This window comes from Budorcas taxicolor, chromosome 25 (assembly GCF_023091745.1).
Source record: "Budorcas taxicolor isolate Tak-1 chromosome 25, Takin1.1, whole genome shotgun sequence".
Taxonomy (NCBI): domain Eukaryota; kingdom Metazoa; phylum Chordata; class Mammalia; order Artiodactyla; family Bovidae; genus Budorcas; species Budorcas taxicolor.
In genome coordinates, this window is record NC_068934.1 from 378,674 (window position 1) to 398,339 (window position 19,666).

Sequence of the window (19,666 nt, forward strand, 5' to 3'; positions counted from 1 at the left end):
GTTTACATGGATCTTGGGGTGCCTCTGAGTCTCCCCAGGGGAGTCAGGCCTCGTCTCGAGTGGGGGCATGCACGTGCGATTCCCTCCCGAGCTGCAACAGTAGGGTCACGCTTCCTGTCACGTGGATCAAGGGATCTGTGGCTTTCCCTCGAGGCTTTCCCTAGAGGTCTTCCCACGAGGCTTTCCCACAGGGCTGTGCCAAGTGCCACCTTGGTCTGAGTCGATCCTAGGCGTGAAAGACGAGCCAGTGAAGGGAAAAGAGGTTCCTCTGGAATGGACAGAGACATCTGGGGGACTCTTGGAACGGTGGCAGGACCCTGGAGTTCCTCTCGCCATTCCTGTTCAGAGGGCCTCCTCTTGAGATGCGACGGGAACGCCGGGAATTCTTTCCCGACGAAGCAGGAAAGGATCCCTCACCTCGAGCTACGAGGGGAAAACGGGGCTCCTCTGGATGTTGGCGGGAACCTCGTGTTTCCTCTCGAGTGGAGGCGGGTATGTCGGGGGACTTCTTGAGTTGCACCAAGGGTGGGAAGGACCCTTTCGACGTTCCAGAGGTGAGGTGTGATTAGCCCCGAGAAGCCTCTGCGGAAATGGGCCTCATCTCGCCTGCAGGGGAGAACCTCCTGGATATTCTCGACTTGGGGCAGGTCTTCTCGTGTTACGACGGGGACTTCAGGGATCCGCTCTGGTGGCCTCAGGAAGGGCCAGTCCCCATGCGCGTTGCTAGGGGCCATCTCGGGATTCCTCTCCCATCGATGCCGGGGCCTAAAACCTTGTGTGGAGTCGGGGCCGGAACCTGAGCATTCCTTTCCAGTGTTGACATGGATCTTGGGGTGCCTCTGAGTCTCCCCAGGGGAGTCAGGCCTCGTCTCGAGTGGGGGCATGCACGTGCCCTTCCCTCTCGAGCTGCAGCAGTAGGGTCACGCTTCCTGTCACGTGGATCAAGGGATCTGTGGCTTTCCCTCGAGGCCTTCCCTCGAGGCTTTCCCACGAGGCTTTCCCACAGGGCTGTGCCCAGTGCCACATTGGTGTGATTGGATCCTCGGCGTGAAAGACGAGCCGTTGAAGGGAAAAGAGTTTCCTCTGGAATGGACTGAGACATCCTGGGGACTCTTGGAACGGTGGCAGGACCCTGGAGTTCCTCTCGCCGTTCCTGTTGAGAGGGCCTCCTCTTGAGATGCGACGGGAACGCCGGGAATTCTTTCCCGACGAAGCAGGGAAAGGATCCCTCACCTCGAACTACGAGGCGGAAACGGGGCTCCTCTGGCTGTGGGCGGGACCCTCTTGTTTCCTCTCGAGTGGAGACGGGTATGTCGGGGAACTTCTTGAGTTGCACCAAGGGTGTGAAGGACCCGTTCGACGTTCCAGAGGTGAGGTGTGATTAGCCCCGAGAAGCCTCTGCGGAAATGGGCCTCATCTCGCCTGCAGGGGAGAACCTCCTGGATATTCTCGAGTTGCGGCAGGTCTTCTCGAGTTACGACGGGGACCTCAGGGACCCGCTCTGGTGGCCTCAGGAAGGGCCAGTCCCCATGCGAGTTGCTAGGGACCATCTCGGGATACCTCTCCAGTCGATGCCGGGGCCTAAGACCTTGTGTGGATTCGGGGCCTGAACCTGAAGATTCCTCTCCAGTGCTGACATGGATCTTGGGGTGCCTCTCAATCTCCCCAGGGGAGTCAGGCCTCGTCTCGTGTGGGGGCATGCACGTGCGATTCCCTCCCGAGCTGCAGCAGTAGGGTCACGCTTCCTGTCACGTGGATCAAGGGATCTGTGTCTTTCCCTCGAGGCCTTCCCTCGAGGCTTTCCCACGAGGCTTTCCCACAGGGCTGTGCCAAGTGCCACCTTGGTGTGATTCGATCCTCGGCGTGAAAGACGAGCCGGTGAAGGGAAAAGAGTTTCCTCTGGAATGGACTGAGACATCCTGGGGACTCTTGGAACGGTGGCAGGACCCTGGAGTTCCTCTTGCCGTTCCTGTTGAGAGGGCCTTCTCTTGAGAAGCGACGGGAACGCCGGGAAATCTTTTCCGACGCAGCAGGGAAGGGATCAGTCACCTCGAGCTACGAGGCGGAAACGGGGCTCCTCTGGATGTGGGAGGGACCCTCGTGTTTCCTCTCGAGTGGAGACGGGTATGTCGGGGAACTTTTGAGTTGCACCAAGGGTGGGAAGGACCCTTTCGACGTTCCAGAGGTGAGGTGTGATTAGTCCCGAGAAGCCTCTGTGGAAATGGGCCTCATCTCGCCTGGAGGGGAGAACCTCCTGGATATACTCGAGTTGCGGCAGGTCTTCTCTAGTTACGACAGGGACCACAGGGACCCGCTCTGGTGGCCTCAGGAAGGGCCAGACCCCATGCGAGTTGCTAGGGGCCATCTCGGGATTCCTCTCCCGTCGATGCCGGGGCCTAAGACCTTGTGTCGAGTCGGGGCCGGAACCTGAGGATTCCTCTCCAGTGTTGACATGGATCTTGGGGTGCCTCTGAGTCGCCCCAGGGGAGTCAGGCCTCGTCTCGAGTGGGGGCATGCACGTGCGATTCCCTCCCGAGCTGCAGCAGTAGTGTCACGCTTCCTGTCACGTGGATCAAGGGATCTGTGGCTTTCCCTCGAGGCCTTCCCTCGAGGCTTTCCCACGAGGCTTTCCCACAGGGCTGTGCCAAGTGCCACCTTGGTGTGAGTCGATCCTCGGCGTGAAAGACGAGCCGGTGAAGGGAAAAGAGGTTCCTCTGGAATGGACCGAGACATCTGGGGGACTCTTGGAACGGTGGCAGGACCCTGGAGTTCCTCTCGCCGTTCCTGTTGAGAGGGACTCCTCTTGGGATGCGACGGGAACGCCGGGAATTCTTTCATGACGAAGCAGGGAAAGGATCCCTCACCTCGAGCTACGAGGCGGAAACGGGGCTCCTCTGGATGTGGGCGGGACCCTCGTGTTTCCTCTCGAGTGGAGACGGGTATGTCGGGGAACTTCTTGAATTGCACCAAGGGTGTGAAGGACCCTTTCGACGTTCCAGAGGTGAGGTGTGATCAGCCTCTAGACGCCTCAGCGGAAATGGGCCTCACCTCGCCTGTAGGGGAGAACCTCCTGGATGTTCTCGAGTTGCGGCAGGTCTTCTCGAGTTACGACGGGGACCTCAGGGTCCCACTCTGGTGGCCTCAGAAAGGGCCAGTCCCCATGCGCTTTGCTAGGGCCCGTCTCGGGATTCCTCTCCCATCGATGCCGGGGCATAAGACCTTGTGTGGAGTCGGGGCCGGAACCTGAGGATTCCTCTCCAGTGTTTACATGGATCTTGGGGTGCCTCTGAGTCTCCCCAGGGGAGTCAGGCCTCGTCTCGAGTGGGGGCATGCACGTGCGATTCCCTCCCGAGCTGCAACAGTAGGGTCACGCTTCCTGTCACGTGGATCAAGGGATCTGTGGCTTTCCCTCGAGGCTTTCCCTAGAGGTCTTCCCACGAGGCTTTCCCACAGGGCTGTGCCAAGTGCCACCTTGGTCTGAGTCGATCCTAGGCGTGAAAGACGAGCCAGTGAAGGGAAAAGAGGTTCCTCTGGAATGGACAGAGACATCTGGGGGACTCTTGGAACGGTGGCAGGACCCTGGAGTTCCTCTCGCCATTCCTGTTCAGAGGGCCTCCTCTTGAGATGCGACGGGAACGCCGGGAATTCTTTCCCGACGAAGCAGGAAAGGATCCCTCACCTCGAGCTACGAGGCGAAAACGGGGCTCCTCTGGATGTTGGCGGGAACCTCGTGTTTCCTCTCGAGTGGAGGCGGGTATGTCGGGGGACTTCTTGAGTTGCACCAAGGGTGGGAAGGACCCTTTCGACGTTCCAGAGGTGAGGTGTGATTAGCCCCGAGAAGCCTCTGCGGAAATGGGCCTCATCTCGCCTGCAGGGGAGAACCTCCTGGATATTCTCAACTTGGGGCAGGTCTTCTCGTGTTACGACGGGGACTTCAGGGATCCGCTCTGGTGGCCTCAGGAAGGGCCAGTCCCCATGCGCGTTGCTAGGGGCCATCTCGGGATTCCTCTCCCATCGATGCCGGGGCCTAAAACCTTGTGTGGAGTCGGGGCCGGAACCTGAGCATTCCTTTCCAGTGTTGACATGGATCTTGGGGTGCCTCTGAGTCTCCCCAGGGGAGTCAGGCCTCGTCTCGAGTGGGGGCATGCACGTGCCCTTCCCTCTCGAGCTGCAGCAGTAGGGTCACGCTTCCTGTCACGTGGATCAAGGGATCTGTGGCTTTCCCTCGAGGCCTTCCCTCGAGGCTTTCCCACGAGGCTTTCCCACAGGGCTGTGCCCAGTGCCACATTGGTGTGATTGGATCCTCGGCGTGAAAGACGAGCCGTTGAAGGGAAAAGAGTTTCCTCTGGAATGGACTGAGACATCCTGGGGACTCTTGGAACGGTGGCAGGACCCTGGAGTTCCTCTCGCCGTTCCTGTTGAGAGGGCCTCCTCTTGAGATGCGACGGGAACGCCGGGAATTCTTTCCCGACGAAGCAGGGAAAGGATCCCTCACCTCGAACTACGAGGCGGAAACGGGGCTCCTCTGGCTGTGGGCGGGACCCTCTTGTTTCCTCTCGAGTGGAGACGGGTATGTCGGGGAACTTCTTGAGTTGCACCAAGGGTGTGAAGGACCCGTTCGACGTTCCAGAGGTGAGGTGTGATTAGCCCCGAGAAGCCTCTGCGGAAATGGGCCTCATCTCGCCTGCAGGGGAGAACCTCCTGGACATTCTCGAGTTGCGGCAGGTCTTCTCGAGTTACGACGGGGACCTCAGGGACCCGCTCTGGTGGCCTCAGGAAGGGCCAGTCCCCATGCGAGTTGCTAGGGACCATCTCGGGATACCTCTCCAGTCGATGCCGGGGCCTAAGACCTTGTGTGGATTCGGGGCCTGAACCTGAAGATTCCTCTCCAGTGCTGACATGGATCTTGGGGTGCCTCTCAATCTCCCCAGGGGAGTCAGGCCTCGTCTCGTGTGGGGGCATGCACGTGCGATTCCCTCCCGAGCTGCAGCAGTAGGGTCACGCTTCCTGTCACGTGGATCAAGGGATCTGTGTCTTTCCCTCGAGGCCTTCCCTCGAGGCTTTCCCACGAGGCTTTCCCACAGGGCTGTGCCAAGTGCCACCTTGGTGTGATTCGATCCTCGGCGTGAAAGACGAGCCGGTGAAGGGAAAAGAGTTTCCTCTGGAATGGACTGAGACATCCTGGGGACTCTTGGAACGGTGGCAGGACCCTGGAGTTCCTCTTGCCGTTCCTGTTGAGAGGGCCTCCTCTTGAGAAGCGACGGGAACGCCGGGAAATCTTTCCCGACGCAGCAGGGAAGGGATCAGTCACCTCGAGCTACGAGGCGGAAACGGGGCTCCTCTGGATGTGGGAGGGACCCTCGTGTTTCCTCTCGAGTGGAGACGGGTATGTCGGGGAACTTTTGAGTTGCACCAAGGGTGGGAAGGACCCTTTCGACGTTCCAGAGGTGAGGTGTGATTAGTCCCGAGAAGCCTCTGCGGAAATGGGCCTCATCTCGCCTGGAGGGGAGAACCTCCTGGATATACTCGAGTTGCGGCAGGTCTTCTCTAGTTACGACGGGGACCACAGGGACCCGCTCTGGTGGCCTCAGGAAGGGCCAGACCCCATGCGAGTTGCTAGGGGCCATCTCGGGATTCCTCTCCCGTCGATGCCGGGGCCTAAGACCTTGTGTCGAGTCGGGGCCGGAACCTGAGGATTCCTCTCCAGTTTTGACATGGATCTTGGGGTGCCTCTGAGTCGCCCCAGGGGAGTCAGGCCTCGTCTCGAGTGGGGGCATGCACGTGCGATTCCCTCCCGAGCTGCAGCAGTAGTGTCACGCTTCCTGTCACGTGGATCAAGGGATCTGTGGCTTTCCCTCGAGGCCTTCCCTCGAGGCTTTCCCACGAGGCTTTCCCACAGGGCTGTGCCAAGTGCCACCTTGGTGTGAGTCGATCCTCGGCGTGAAAGACGAGCCGGTGAAGGGAAAAGAGGTTCCTCTGGAATGGACCGAGACATCTGGGGGACTCTTGGAACGGTGGCAGGACCCTGGAGTTCCTCTCGCCGTTCCTGTTGAGAGGGACTCCTCTTGGGATGCGACGGGAACGCCGGGAATTCTTTCATGACGATGCAGGGAAAGGATCCCTCACCTCGAGCTACGAGGCGGAAACGGGGCTCCTCTGGATGTGGGCGCGACCCTCGTGTTTCCTCTCGAGTGGAGACGGGTATGTCGGGGAACTTCTTGAGTTGCACCAAGGGTGGGAAGGACACTTTCGACGTTCCAGAGGTGAGGTGTGATTAGCCCCGAGAAGCCTCTGCGGAAATGGGCCTCATCTCGCCTGCAGGGGAGAACCTCCTGGATTTTCTCGAGTTGCGGCAGGTCTTCTCGAGTACGACGGGGACGTCAGGGACCCGCTCTGGTGGCCTCAGGAAGGGCCAGTCCCCATGCGATTTGCTAGGGGCCATCTCGGGATTCCTCTCCCGTCGATGCCGGGGCCTAAAACCTTGTGTGGAGTCGGGGCCGGAACCTGAGCATTCCTCTCCAGTGTTGACATGGATCTTGGGGTGCCTCTGAGTCTCCCCAGGGGAGTCAGGCTCCGTCTCGAGTAGGGGCATGCACGTGCGCTTTCCTCCCGAGCTGCAGCAGTAGGGTCACGCTTCCTGTCACGTGGATCAAGGGATCTGTGGCTTTCCCTTGAGCTTTTCCCTCGAGGCGTTCCCACGAGGCTTTCCCATAGGGCTATGCCAAGTGCCACCTTGGTGTGAGTCGATCCTCGGCGTGACAGACGAGCCGGTGAAGGGAAAAGAGGTTCCTTTGGAATGGACTGAGACATCTGGGGGACTCTTGGAATGGTGGCACGACCCTGGAGTTCCTCTCGCCGTTCCTGTTGAGAGGGCCTCCTCTTGAGATGCGACGGGAATGCCCTGAATTCTTTCCCGAAGAAGCAGGGAAAGGATCCCTCACCTCGAGCTATGAGGCGGAAACGGGGCTCCTCTGGATGTGGACGGGACACTCGTGTTTCCTCTCGAGTGGAGACGGGTATGTCGGGGAACTTCTTGAGTTGCACCAATGGTGTGAAGGACCCTTTCGACGTTCCAGACATGAGGTGTGATTAGCCCCGAGAAGCCTCTGCGGAAATGGGCCTCATCTCGCCTGTAGGGGAGAACCTCCTGGATGTTCTCGAGTTGCGGCAGGTCTTCTCGGGTTACGACGGGGACCTCAGGGACCCGCTCTGGTGGCCTCAGGAAGGGCCAGTCCCCATGCGCGTTGCTAGGGGCCATCTCGGGATTCCTCTCCCATGGATGCCGTGGCATAAGACCTTGTGTGGAGTCGGGGCCGGAACCTGAGCATTCCTCTCCAGTGTTGACATGGATCTTGGGGTGCCTCTGAGTCTCCGCAGGGGAGTCAGGCCGCCTCTCGAGTGGGGGCATGCACGTGCCCTTCCCTGTCGAGCTGCAGCAGTAGGGTCACGCTTCCTGTTACGTGGATCAAGGGATCTGTGGCTTTCCCTCGAGGCTTTCCCTCCAGGCTTTGCCACAAGGCTTTCCCACAGGGCTGTGCCAAGTGCCACCTTGGTGTGTGTCGATCCTCGGCGTGAAAGACGAGCCGGTGAAGGGAAAAGAGGATCCTCTGGAATGGACAGAGGCATCTGGTTGACTCTTGGGAAGGTGGCACGACCCTGGAGTTCCTCTCGCCGTTCCTGTTGAGAGGGCCTCCTCTTGAGATGCGACGGGAACGCCAGGAATTCTTTCCCGACGAAGCAGGGAAAGGATCCCTCACCTCGAGCTACAAGGCGGAAACGGGCCTCCTCTGGATGTGGGCGGGACCCTCGTGTTTCCTCTCGAGTGGATACGGGTATGTCGGGGAACTTCTTGAGTTGCACCAAGGGTGTGAAGGACCCTTTCGAATTTCCAGAGGCGAGGTGTGATTAGTCCCGAGAAGCCTCTGCGGAAATGGGCCTCATCTCGCCTGCAGGGGAGAACCTCCTGGATATTCTCGAGTTGCGGCAGGTCTTCTCGAGTTACGATGGGGAACTCAGGGACCCGCTCTGTTGGCCTCAGGAAGGGGCAGTCCCCATGCGAGTTCCTAGGGGCCATCTCAGGATTCCGCTCCCGTCAATGACAGGGCCTAAGACCTTGTGTGGAGTAGGGGCCGGAACCTGAGGATTCCTCTCCAGTGTTGACATGGATCTTGGGGTGCCTCTGAGTCTCCCCAGGGGAGTCAAGCCTCATCTCGAGTGGGGGCATGCACGTGCGCTTCCCTCCCGAGCTGCAGCAGATGGGTCACGCTTCCTGTCACGTGGATCAAGGTATCTGTGGCTTTCCATCGAGGCTTTCCCACGAGGCTTTCCCACAGGGCTGTGCCAAGTGCCACCTTGGTGTGAGTCGATCCTCGGCGTGAAAGACGAGCCGGTGAAGGGAAAAGAGGTTCCTTTGCAATGGACAGAGACATCTGGGGGACTCTTGGAATGGTGGCACGACCCTGAAGTTCCTCTCGCTGTTCCTGTTGAGAGGGCCTCCTCTTGAGATGCGACGGGAACGCCGGGAATTCTTTCCCAACGAAGCAGGGAAAGGATCCGTCACCTCGAGGTACGAGGCGGAAACGGGGCTCCTCTGGATGTGGGCGAGACCCTCGTGTATCCTCTCGAGTGGAGACGGCTATGTCGGGGAACTTCTCGAATTGCACCAAGGGTGTGAAGGACCCTTTCGACGTTTTAGAGGTGAGGTGTGATTATCACTGAGAAGCCTCTCCGGAAATGGGCCTCATCTCGCCTGCAGGGGAGAACCTCCTGGATATTCTCGAGTTGCGGCAGGTCTTCTCGGGTTACGACGGGGACCTCAGGGACCCGCTCTGGTGGCCTCAGGAAGGGCCAGTCCCCATGCGCGTTGCTAGGGGCCATCTCGGGATTCCTCTCCCGTCGATGCCGCGGCCTAAGACATTGTGTGGAGACGGGGCCGGAACCTGAGGATTCCTCTCCAGTGTTGACATGGATCTTGGGGTGCCTCTCAGTCTCCCCAGGGGAGTCAGGCCTCGTCTCGAGTGGGGGCATGCACGTGCGCTTCCCTCCCGAGCTGCAGCAGTAGGGTCACGCTTCCTGTCACGTGGATCAAGGGATCTGTGGCTTTCCATCCAGGCTTTCCCACGAGGCTTTCCCACAGGCCTGTGCCAAGTGCCACCTTGGTGTGAGTCGATCCTCGGCATGAAAGACGAGCCAGTGAAGGGAAAAGAGGTTCCTCTGGAATGGACAGAGACATCTGGGGGACTCTTAGAACGGTGGCACGACCCTGGAGTTCCTCTCGCCGTTCCTGTTGAGAGGGCCTCCTCTTGAGATGCGAAGGGAACGCCGGGAATTCTTTCCCGACGAAGCAGGGAAAGGATCCGTCACCTAGAGCTACGAGGCGGAAACGGGGCTCCTCTGGATGTGGGCGAGACCCTCGGGTATCCTCTCGAGTGGAGACGGGTATGTCGGGGAACTTCTTGAATTGCACCAAGGGTGTGAAGGACCCTTTCGACTTTCCAGAGGCGAGGTGTGATTAGCCCCGAGAAGCCTCTGCGGAAATGGGCCTCATCTCGCCTGCAGGGGAGAACCTCCTGGATATTCTCGAGATGCGGCAGGTCTTCTCAAGTTACGACGGGGACCTCAGGGACCCGCTCTGGTGGCCTCAGTAAGGGCCAGTCCCCATGCGAGTTGCTCGGGGCCAACTCGGGATACCTCTCCCGTCGATGCCGGGGCCTAAGACCTTGTGTGGAGTCGGGTCCGGAACCTGAGCATTCCTCTCCAGTGTTGACATGGATCTTGTGGTACCTCTGAATCTCCCCAGGGGAGTCAGGCTTCGTCTCCAGTGGGGGCATGCACGTGCGCTTTCCTCCCGAGCTGCAGCAGTAGGGTCACGCTTCCTGTCACGTGGATCAAGGGATCTGTGGCTTTCCCTTGAGCTTTTCCCTCGAGGCGTTCCCACGAGGCTTTCCCATAGGGCTATGCCAAGTGCCACCTTGGTGTGAGTCGATCCTCGGCGTGACAGACGAGCCGGTGAAGGCAAAAGAGCTTCCTCTGGAATGGACTGAGACATCTGGGGGACTCTTGGAATGGTGGCACGACCCTGGAGTTCCTCTCGCCGTTCCTGTTGAGAGGGCCTCCTCTTGAGATGCGACGGGAATGCCCTGAATTCTTTCCCGAAGAAGCAGGGAAAGGATCCCTCACCTCGAGCTATGAGGCGGAAACGGGGCTCCTCTGGATGTGGACGGGACACTCGTGTTTCCTCTCGAGTGGAGACGGGTATGTCGGGGAACTTCTTGAGTTGCACCAATGGTGTGAAGGACCCTTTCGACGTTCCAGACATGAGGTGTGATTAGCCCCGAGAAGCCTCTGCGGAAATGGGCCTCATCTCGCCTGTAGGGGAGAACCTCCTGGATGTTCTCGAGTTGCGGCAGGTCTTCTCGGGTTACGACGGGGACCTCAGGGACCCGCTCTGGTGGCCTCAGGAAGGGCCAGTCCCCATGCGCGTTGCTAGGGGCCATCTCGGGATTCCTCTCCCATGGATGCCGTGGCATAAGACCTTGTGTGGAGTCGGGGCCGGAACCTGAGCATTCCTCTCCAGTGTTGACATGGATCTTGGGGTGCCTCTGAGTCTCCGCAGGGGAGTCAGGCCTCCTCTCGAGTGGGGGCATGCACGTGCCCTTCCCTGTCGAGCTGCAGCAGTAGGGTCACGCTTCCTGTTACGTGGATCAAGGGATCTGTGGCTTTCCCTCGAGGCTTTCCCTCCAGGCTTTGCCACAAGGCTTTCCCACAGGGCTGTGCCAAGTGCCACCTTGGTGTGTGTCGATCCTCGGCGTGAAAGACGAGCCGGTGAAGGGAAAAGAGGATCCTCTGGAATGGACAGAGGCATCTGGTTGACTCTTGGGAAGGTGGCACGACCCTGGAGTTCCTCTCGCCGTTCCTGTTGAGAGGGCCTCCTCTTGAGATGCGACGGGAACGCCAGGAATTCTTTCCCGACGAAGCAGGGAAAGGATCCCTCACCTCGAGCTACGAGGCGGAAACGGGCCTCCTCTGGATGTGGGCGGGACCCTCGTGTTTCCTCTCGAGTGGATACGGGTATGTCGGGGAACTTCTTGAGTTGCACCAAGGGTGTGAAGGACCCTTTCGAATTTCCAGAGGCGAGGTGTGATTAGTCCCGAGAAGCCTCTGCGGAAATGGGCCTCATCTCGCCTGCAGGGGAGAACCTCCTGGATATTCTCGAGTTGCGGCAGGTCTTCTCGAGTTACGATGGGGAACTCAGGGACCCGCTCTGTTGGCCTCAGGAAGGGGCAGTCCCCATGCGAGTTCCTAGGGGCCATCTCAGGATTCCGCTCCCGTCAATGACAGGGCCTAAGACCTTGTGTGGAGTAGGGGCCGGAACCTGAGGATTCCTCTCCAGTGTTGACATGGATCTTGGGGTGCCTCTGAGTCTCCCCAGGGGAGTCAAGCCTCATCTCGAGTGGGGGCATGCACGTGCGCTTCCCTCCCGAGCTGCAGCAGATGGGTCACGCTTCCTGTCACGTGGATCAAGGTATCTGTGGCTTTCCATCGAGGCTTTCCCACGAGGCTTTCCCACAGGGCTGTGCCAAGTGCCACCTTGGTGTGAGTCGATCCTCGGCGTGAAAGACGAGCCGGTGAAGGGAAAAGAGGTTCCTTTGCAATGGACAGAGACATCTGGGGGACTCTTGGAATGGTGGCACGACCCTGAAGTTCCTCTCGCTGTTCCTGTTGAGAGGGCCTCCTCTTGAGATGCGACGGGAACGCCGGGAATTCTTTCCCAACGAAGCAGGGAAAGGATCCGTCACCTCGAGGTACGAGGCGGAAACGGGGCTCCTCTGGATGTGGGCGAGACCCTCGTGTATCCTCTCGAGTGGAGACGGCTATGTCGGGGAACTTCTCGAATTGCACCAAGGGTGTGAAGGACCCTTTCGACGTTTTAGAGGTGAGGTGTGATTATCACTGAGAAGCCTCTCCGGAAATGGGCCTCATCTCGCCTGCAGGGGAGAACCTCCTGGATATTCTCGAGTTGCGGCAGGTCTTCTCGGGTTACGACGGGGACCTCAGGGACCCGCTCTGGTGGCCTCAGGAAGGGCCAGTCCCCATGCGCGTTGCTAGGGGCCATCTCGGGATTCCTCTCCCGTCGATGCCGCGGCCTAAGACATTGTGTGGAGACGGGGCCGGAACCTGAGGATTCCTCTCCAGTGTTGACATGGATCTTGGGGTGCCTCTCAGTCTCCCCAGGGGAGTCAGGCCTCGTCTCGAGTGGGGGCATGCACGTGCGCTTCCCTCCCGAGCTGCAGCAGTAGGGTCACGCTTCCTGTCACGTGGATCAAGGGATCTGTGGCTTTCCATCCAGGCTTTCCCACGAGGCTTTCCCACAGGCCTGTGCCAAGTGCCACCTTGGTGTGAGTCGATCCTCGGCATGAAAGACGAGCCAGTGAAGGGAAAAGAGTTTCCTCTGGAATGGACAGAGACATCTGGGGGACTCTTAGAACGGTGGCACGACCCTGGAGTTCCTCTCGCCGTTCCTGTTGAGAGGGCCTCCTCTTGAGATGCGACGGGAATGCCCTGAATTCTTTCCCGAAGAAGCAGGGAAAGGATCCCTCACCTCGAGCTATGAGGCGGAAACGGGGCTCCTCTGGATGTGGACGGGACACTCGTGTTTCCTCTCGAGTGGAGACGGGTATGTCGGGGAACTTCTTGAGTTGCACCAATGGTGTGAAGGACCCTTTCGACGTTCCAGACATGAGGTGTGATTAGCCCCGAGAAGCCTCTGCGGAAATGGGCCTCATCTCGCCTGTAGGGGAGAACCTCCTGGATGTTCTCGAGTTGCGGCAGGTCTTCTCGGGTTACGACGGGGACCTCAGGGACCCGCTCTGGTGGCCTCAGGAAGGGCCAGTCCCCATGCGCGTTGCTAGGGGCCATCTCAGGATTCCTCTCCCATGGATGCCGTGGCATAAGACCTTGTGTGGAGTCGGGGCCGGAACCTGAGCATTCCTCTCCAGTGTTGACATGGATCTTGGGGTGCCTCTGAGTCTCCGCAGGGGAGTCAGGCCTCGTCTCGAGTGGGGGCATGCACGTGCCCTTCCCTGTCGAGCTGCAGCAGTAGGGTCACGCTTCCTGTTACGTGGATCAAGGGATCTGTGGCTTTCCCTCGAGGCTTTCCCTCCAGGCTTTGCCACAAGGCTTTCCCACAGGGCTGTGCCAAGTGCCAACTTGGTGTGTGTCGATCCTCGGCGTGAAAGACGAGCCGGTGAAGGGAAAAGAGGATCCTCTGGAATGGACAGAGGCATCTGGTTGACTCTTGGGAAGGTGGCACGACCCTGGAGTTCCTCTCGCCGTTCCTGTTGAGAGGGCCTCCTCTTGAGATGCGACGGGAACGCCAGGAATTCTTTCCCAACGAAGCAGGGAAAGGACCCCTCACCTCGAGCTACGAGGCGGAAACGGGGCTCCTATGGATGTGGGCGGGACCCTCGTGTTTCCTCTCGAGTGGAGACGGGTATGTCGGGGAACTTCTTGAGTTGCACCAAGGGTGTGAAGGACCCTTTCGACGTTCCAGAGATGAGGTGTGATTAGCCCCGAGAAGCCTCTGCGGAAATGGGCCTCATCTCGCCTGCAGGGGAGAACCTCCTGGATATTCTCGAGTTGCGGCAGGTCTTCTCGAGTTACGACGGGGACCTCAGGACCCGCTGTGGTGGCCTCAGGAAGGGCCAGTCCCCATGCGTGTTGCTAGGGGCCATCTCGGGATTGTTCTCCCGTCGATGCCAGGGCCTAAGACCTTGTGTGGAGTCGGGGCCGGAACCTGAGCATTCCTCTCCAGTGTTGACATGGATTTTGGGGTGCCTCTGAGTCTCCGCAGGGGAGTCAGGCCTCGTCTCGAGTGGGGGCATGCACGTGCGCTTTCCTCTCCAGATACAGCAGTAGCGTCACGCTTCCTGTCTCGTGGATCAAGGGATCTGTGGCTTTCCCTCGAGGCTTTCCCTCGAGGCTTTCCCACGTGGCTTTCCCACAGGGCTGTGCCAAGTGCCTCCTTGGTATGAGTCGATCCTCGGCGTGAAAGACGAGACGGTTAAGGGAAAAGAGGTTCCTCTGGAATGGACAGAGACATCTGGGGGACTTTTGGAATGGTGGCACTATCCTGGAGTTCCTCTCGCCGTTCCTGTTGAGAGGGCCTCCACTTGAGATGCGACGGGAACGCCGGGAATTCTTTCCCGACGAAGAAGGGAAAGGATCCCTCACCTCGAGCTACGAGGCGGAAACGGGGCTCCTCTGGATGTGGGCGGGACCCTCGTGTTTCCTCTCGAGTGGAGAAGGTTGTGTCGGGGATCTTCTTGAGTTGCACCAAGGGTGTGAAGGACCCTTTCGACGTTCCAGAGGTGAGGTGTGATTAGCCCCGAGATGCCTCTGCGGAAATGGGCCTCATCTCGCCTGGAGGGGAGAACCTCCTGGATGTTCTCGAGTTGCGGCAGGTCTTCTCCAGTTACGACGGGGACCTCAGGGACCCGCTCTGGTGGCCTCAGGAAGGGCCAGTCCCCATGCGAGTTGCTAGGGACCGTCTCGGGATACCTCCCCAGTCGATGCCGGGGCCTTAGGCCGTGTGTGGAGTCGGGGCCCAAACCTGTGCATTCCTCTCCAATGTTGACATGGATCTTGGGGTGCCTCTGAGTCTCCCCAGGGGAGTCAGGCTTCGTCTCGAGTAGGGGCATGCACGTGCGCTTTCCTCCCGAGCTGCAGCAGTAGGGTCACGCTTCCTGTCACGTGGATCAAGGGATCTGTGGCTTTCCCTTGAGGTTTTCCCTTGAGGCTTTCCCACGAGGCTTTTCCACAGGGCTATGCCAAGTGCCACCTTGGTGTGAGTCGATCCTCGGCGTTAAAGAGGAGCCGGTGAAGGGAAAAGAGGTTCCTCTGGAATGGACTGAGACATCTGTGGGACTCTTGGAATGGTGCCACGACCCTGAAGCTCCTCTCGCCGTTCCTGTTGAGAGGGCCTCCTCTTGAGAAGCGACGGGAACGCAGGGAATTCATTCCCGACGAAGCAGTGAAAGGATCCCTCACCTCGAGCTACGAGGCGGAAACGAGGCACCTCTGGATGTGGGCGGGACCGTCGTGTTTCCTCTCGAGTGGAGACGGGTATGTCGGGGACCTTCTTGAGTTGCACCAAGGGTGTGAAGGACCCTTTCGACTTTCCAAAGGTGAGGTGTGATTAGCCCCGAGAAGCCTCTGAGGAAATGGGCCTCCTCTCGCCTGGAGGGGAGAACCTCCTGGATGTTCTCGAGTTGCGGCAGGTCTTCTCGAGTTAGGACTGGTCCTCAGGGTCCCGCTCTGGTGGCCTCAGGAAGGGCCAGTCCCCATGCGAGTTGCTAGGGGCCATTTCGGGATTCCTCTCCAGTCGATGCTGGGGCCGAAGACCTTGTGTGGAGTCAGGGCGGGAAACTGAGCATTCCTCTCCAGTGTTAACATGGATCTTGGGTTGCCTCTGAGTCTCCCCAGGGGAGTCAGGCTTCGTCTCGTGTGGGGGCATGCACGTGCGCATTCCTCCCGAGCTGCAGCAGTAGGGTCACGCTTCCTGTCACGTGGATCAAGGGATCTGTGGCTTTCCCTCGAGGCTTTCCCTCGAGGCTTTCCCACGAGGCTTTCCCACGAGGCTTCCCCACAGGGCTGTGCCACGTGCCACCTTGGTGTGAGTCGATCCTCGGCGTGAAAGACGAGCCGGTGAAGGGAAAAGAAGTTCCTCTGGAATGGACTGAGACATCTGGGGGACTCTTGGAATGGTGGCACCACCCTGGAGTTCCTCTCGCCGTTCCTGTTGAGAGGGCCTCCTCTTGAGATGCGACGGGAACGCCGGGAATTCTTTCCTGACGAAGCAGGGAAAGGATCCGTCACCTCGAGCTACGAGGCGGAAACGGGGCTCCTCTGGATGTGGGCGGGACCCTCGTGTTTCCTCTCGAGTGGAGACGGGTATGTCAGGGAACTTCTTGAGTTGCACCAAGGGTGTGAAGGACCCTTTCGACTTTCCAGAGGTGAGGTGTGATTAGCTCCGAGAAGCCTCTGTGGAAATGGGCCTCATCTCGCCTGCAGGGGAGAACCTACTGGATATTCTCGAGTTGTGGCAGGTCTTCTCGAGTTACGACGGGGACCTCAGGGACCCGCTCTGGTGGCCTCAGGAAGGGCCAGTCCCCATGCGAGTTGCTAGGGGCCATCTCGGGATTCCTCTCCCGTCGATGCCGGGGCCTAAGACCTTGTGTGGAGTCGGGGCCGGAACCTGAGCATTCCTCTCCAGTGTTGACATGGATTTTGGGGTGCCTCTGAGTCTCCGCAGGGGAGTCAGGCCTCGTCTCGAGTGGGGGCATGAACGTGCGCTTTCCTCCCCAGCTGCAGCAGTAGGGTCACGCTTCCTGTCACGTGGATCAAGGGATCTGTGGCTTTCCCTCGAGGCTTTCCCTCGAGGCTTTCCCATGAGGCTTTCCCACAGGGCTGTGCCAAGTGCCACCTTGGTGTGAGTCGATCCTCGGCGTGAAAGACGAGTCGGTGAAGGGAAAAGGGGTTCCTCTGGATTGGACTGAGACATCTGGGGGACTCTTGGAATGGTGGCACGACCCTGGAGTTCCTCTCGCCGTTCCTGTTGAGAGGGCCTCCTCTTGAGATGCGACAGGAACGCCGGGAACTCTTTCCCGACGAAGCAGGGAAAGGATCCCTCATGTCGAGCTACGAGGCGGAAACGGGGCTCCTCTGGATGTGGGCGGGACCCTCGTGTTTCCTCTCGAGTGGAGACGGGTATGTCGGGGAACTTCTTGATTTACACCAAGGGTGTGAAGGACCCTTTCGAAGTTCCAGAGGTGAGGTGTGATCAGCCTCGAGACACCTCAGCGGAAATGGGCCTCATCTCGCCTGGAGGGGAGAACCTCTTGGATTTTCTCGTGTTGCGACAGGTATTCTCGACTTACAACGGGGACCTCAGGGACGCGCTCTGGTGGCCTCAGGAAAGGCCAGTCCCCATGCGAGTTGCTAGGGGCCATCTCGGGATTCCTCTCCCGTCCATGCCGGGGCCTAAGACCTTGTGTGGAGTCGGGGCCGGAACCTGAGGGTTCCTCTCCAGTGTTGCCATGGATCTTGGGGTGCTTCTGAGACTCCCCAGGGGAGTCAGGGCTCGTCTCGAGTGGGGGCATGCACGTGCGCTTTCCTCCCGAGCTGCAGCACTAGTGTCACGCTTCCTGTCACGTGGATCAAGGGATCTGTGGCTTTCCCTCGAGGCTGTCCCTCGAGGCTTTCCCACGAGGCTTTCCCACAGGGCTGTGCCACGTGCCACCTTGGTGTGAATCGATCCTCGGCGTGATAGACGATCCGGTGAAGGGAAATGAGGTTCCTCTGGAATGGACTGAGACATCTGGGGGACTCTTGGAATGCTGGCACGACCCTGGAGTTCCTCTTGCCGTTCCTGTTGAGAGGGCCTCCTCTTGAGATGCGACAGGAACGCCGGGAACTCTTTCCCGACAAAGCAGGGAAAGGATCCCTCATCTCGAGCTACGAGGCTTAAACGGGGCTCCTCTGGATGTGGGCGGGACCCACGTGTTTCCTCTAGAGTGGAGACTGGTATGTCTGGGAACTTCTTGATTTGCAGCAAGGGTATGAAGGACCCTTTCGGAGTTTCAGAGGTTAGGTGTGATCAGCTTCAAGATGCCTCCGCGGAAATGGGCCCCATCTCGCCTGGAGGGGAGAACCTCCTGGATTTTCTCGAGTTGCGGCAGGTCTTCTCAAGTTACGACAGGGACCTAAGGGACCCGCTCTGTTGGCCTCAGGAAAGGCCAGTCCCCATGCGAGTTGCTAGGGGACCTCTCGGCATTCCTCTCCCGTCCATGCCGGGGCCGCAGTCCTTGTGTGGAGTCGAGGCCGGAACCTGAGGATTCCTCTCCAGTGCTGCCTTGGATCTTGAGGTGCTTCTGAGTCTCCCCAGGGGAATCAGGCCTCGTCTCGAGTGGGGGCATGCATGTGCGCTCTCCTCCCGAGCTGCAGCAGTAGTGTCACCCTTCCTGTCACGTGGATCAAGGGATCTGTGGCTTTGCCTCGAGGCTGTCCCTCGAGGCTTTCCCACGAGGCTTTCCCCCAGGGCTCTGCCACGTGCCACGTTGGTGTGAGTCCATCCTTGGCGTGAAAGACGAGCCGTTGTAGGGAAAAGAGGTTCCTCTGGTATGGACTGACACATCTGGGGGACTCTTGGAATGGTGGCATGACCCTGGAGTTCCTCTCACCGTTCCTGTTGACAGGGCATCCTCTTGAGATGCGACGGGAACGCCGAGAACTCTTTCCGGACGAAGCAGGGAAAGGATCCCTCATCTCGAGCTACGAGGCGGAAACGGGGCTCCTCTGGATGTGGGCGGGACCCTCGTGTTTCCTCTCGAGTGGAGACGGGTATGTCGGGGAACTTCTTGATTTGCACCAAGGGTGTGAAGGACCCTTTCGAAGTTCCAGAGGTGAGGTGTGATCAGCCTCGAGACACCTCAGCGGAAATGGGCCTCATCTCGCCTGGAGGGGAGAACCTCTTGGATTTTCTCGAGTTGCGACAGGTATTCTCGAGTTACAACGGGGACCTCAGGGACCCGCTCTGGTGGCCTCAGGAAAGGCCAGTCCCCATGCGAGTTGCTAGGCGACCTCTCGGGATTCCTCTCCCATCCATGCCGGGGCCTCAGTCCTTGTGTGGATTCGGGGCCGGAACCTGAGGATTCCTCTCCAGTGTTGCCATGGATCTTGGGGTCCTTCTAAGTCTCCCCAGGGGAGTCAGGCCTCGACTCGAGTGGGGGCATGCACGTGCGGTTTCCTCCCGAGCTTCAGCAGTAGTGTCACGCTTTCTGTCACCTGGATCAAGGAATCTGTGGCTTTCCCTCTAGGCTTTCCCTCGAGGCTTTCCCACGAGGCTTTCCCACAGGGCTGTGCCACGTGCCACCTTGCTGTGAGTCGATCCTCGGCATGAAAGTCGAGCCGGTGTAGTGAAAAGAGATTCCTCTGGTATGGAATGAGACATCTGGGGGACTCTGTGGAATGGTGGCACGACCCTGGAGTTCCTCTCGCCGTTCCTGTTGAGAGGGCCTCCTCTTGAGATGCGACGGGAACGCCGGGAACTCTTTCCCGAAGAAGGAGGGTAAGGATCCCTCATCTCTAGCTACGAGGCAGAAACGGAGCTCCTTTGGATGTGGGCGGGACCCTCGTGTTTCCTCTCGAGTGGAGACGGGTATGTCGGGGAACTTCTTGTTTTGCACCAAGGGTGTGAAGGACCCTTTCGAAGTTCCAGAGGTGAGGTGTGATCAGCCTCGAGACGCCTCAGTGGAAATGGGCCTCATCTCGCCTGGAGGGGAGAACCTCCTGGATTTTCTCGAGTTGCGGCAGGTCTTCTCCAGTTACGACGGGGACCTCAGGGACCCGCTCTGGTGGCCTCAGGATAGGCCAGTCCCCATGCGAGTTGCTAGGGGACCTCTCGGGATTCCTCTCCCGTCCATGCCGGGGCCTCAGTCCTTGTGTGGAGTCGGGGCCGGAACCTGAGGATTCCTCTCCAGTGCTGCCTTGGATCTTGAGGTACTTCTGAGTTTCCTCAGCGGAGTCAGGCCTCGTCTCGAGTGGGGGCATGCACGTGCGCTTTCCTCCCGAGCTGCAGCAGTAGTGTCACGCTTCCGGTCACGTGGAT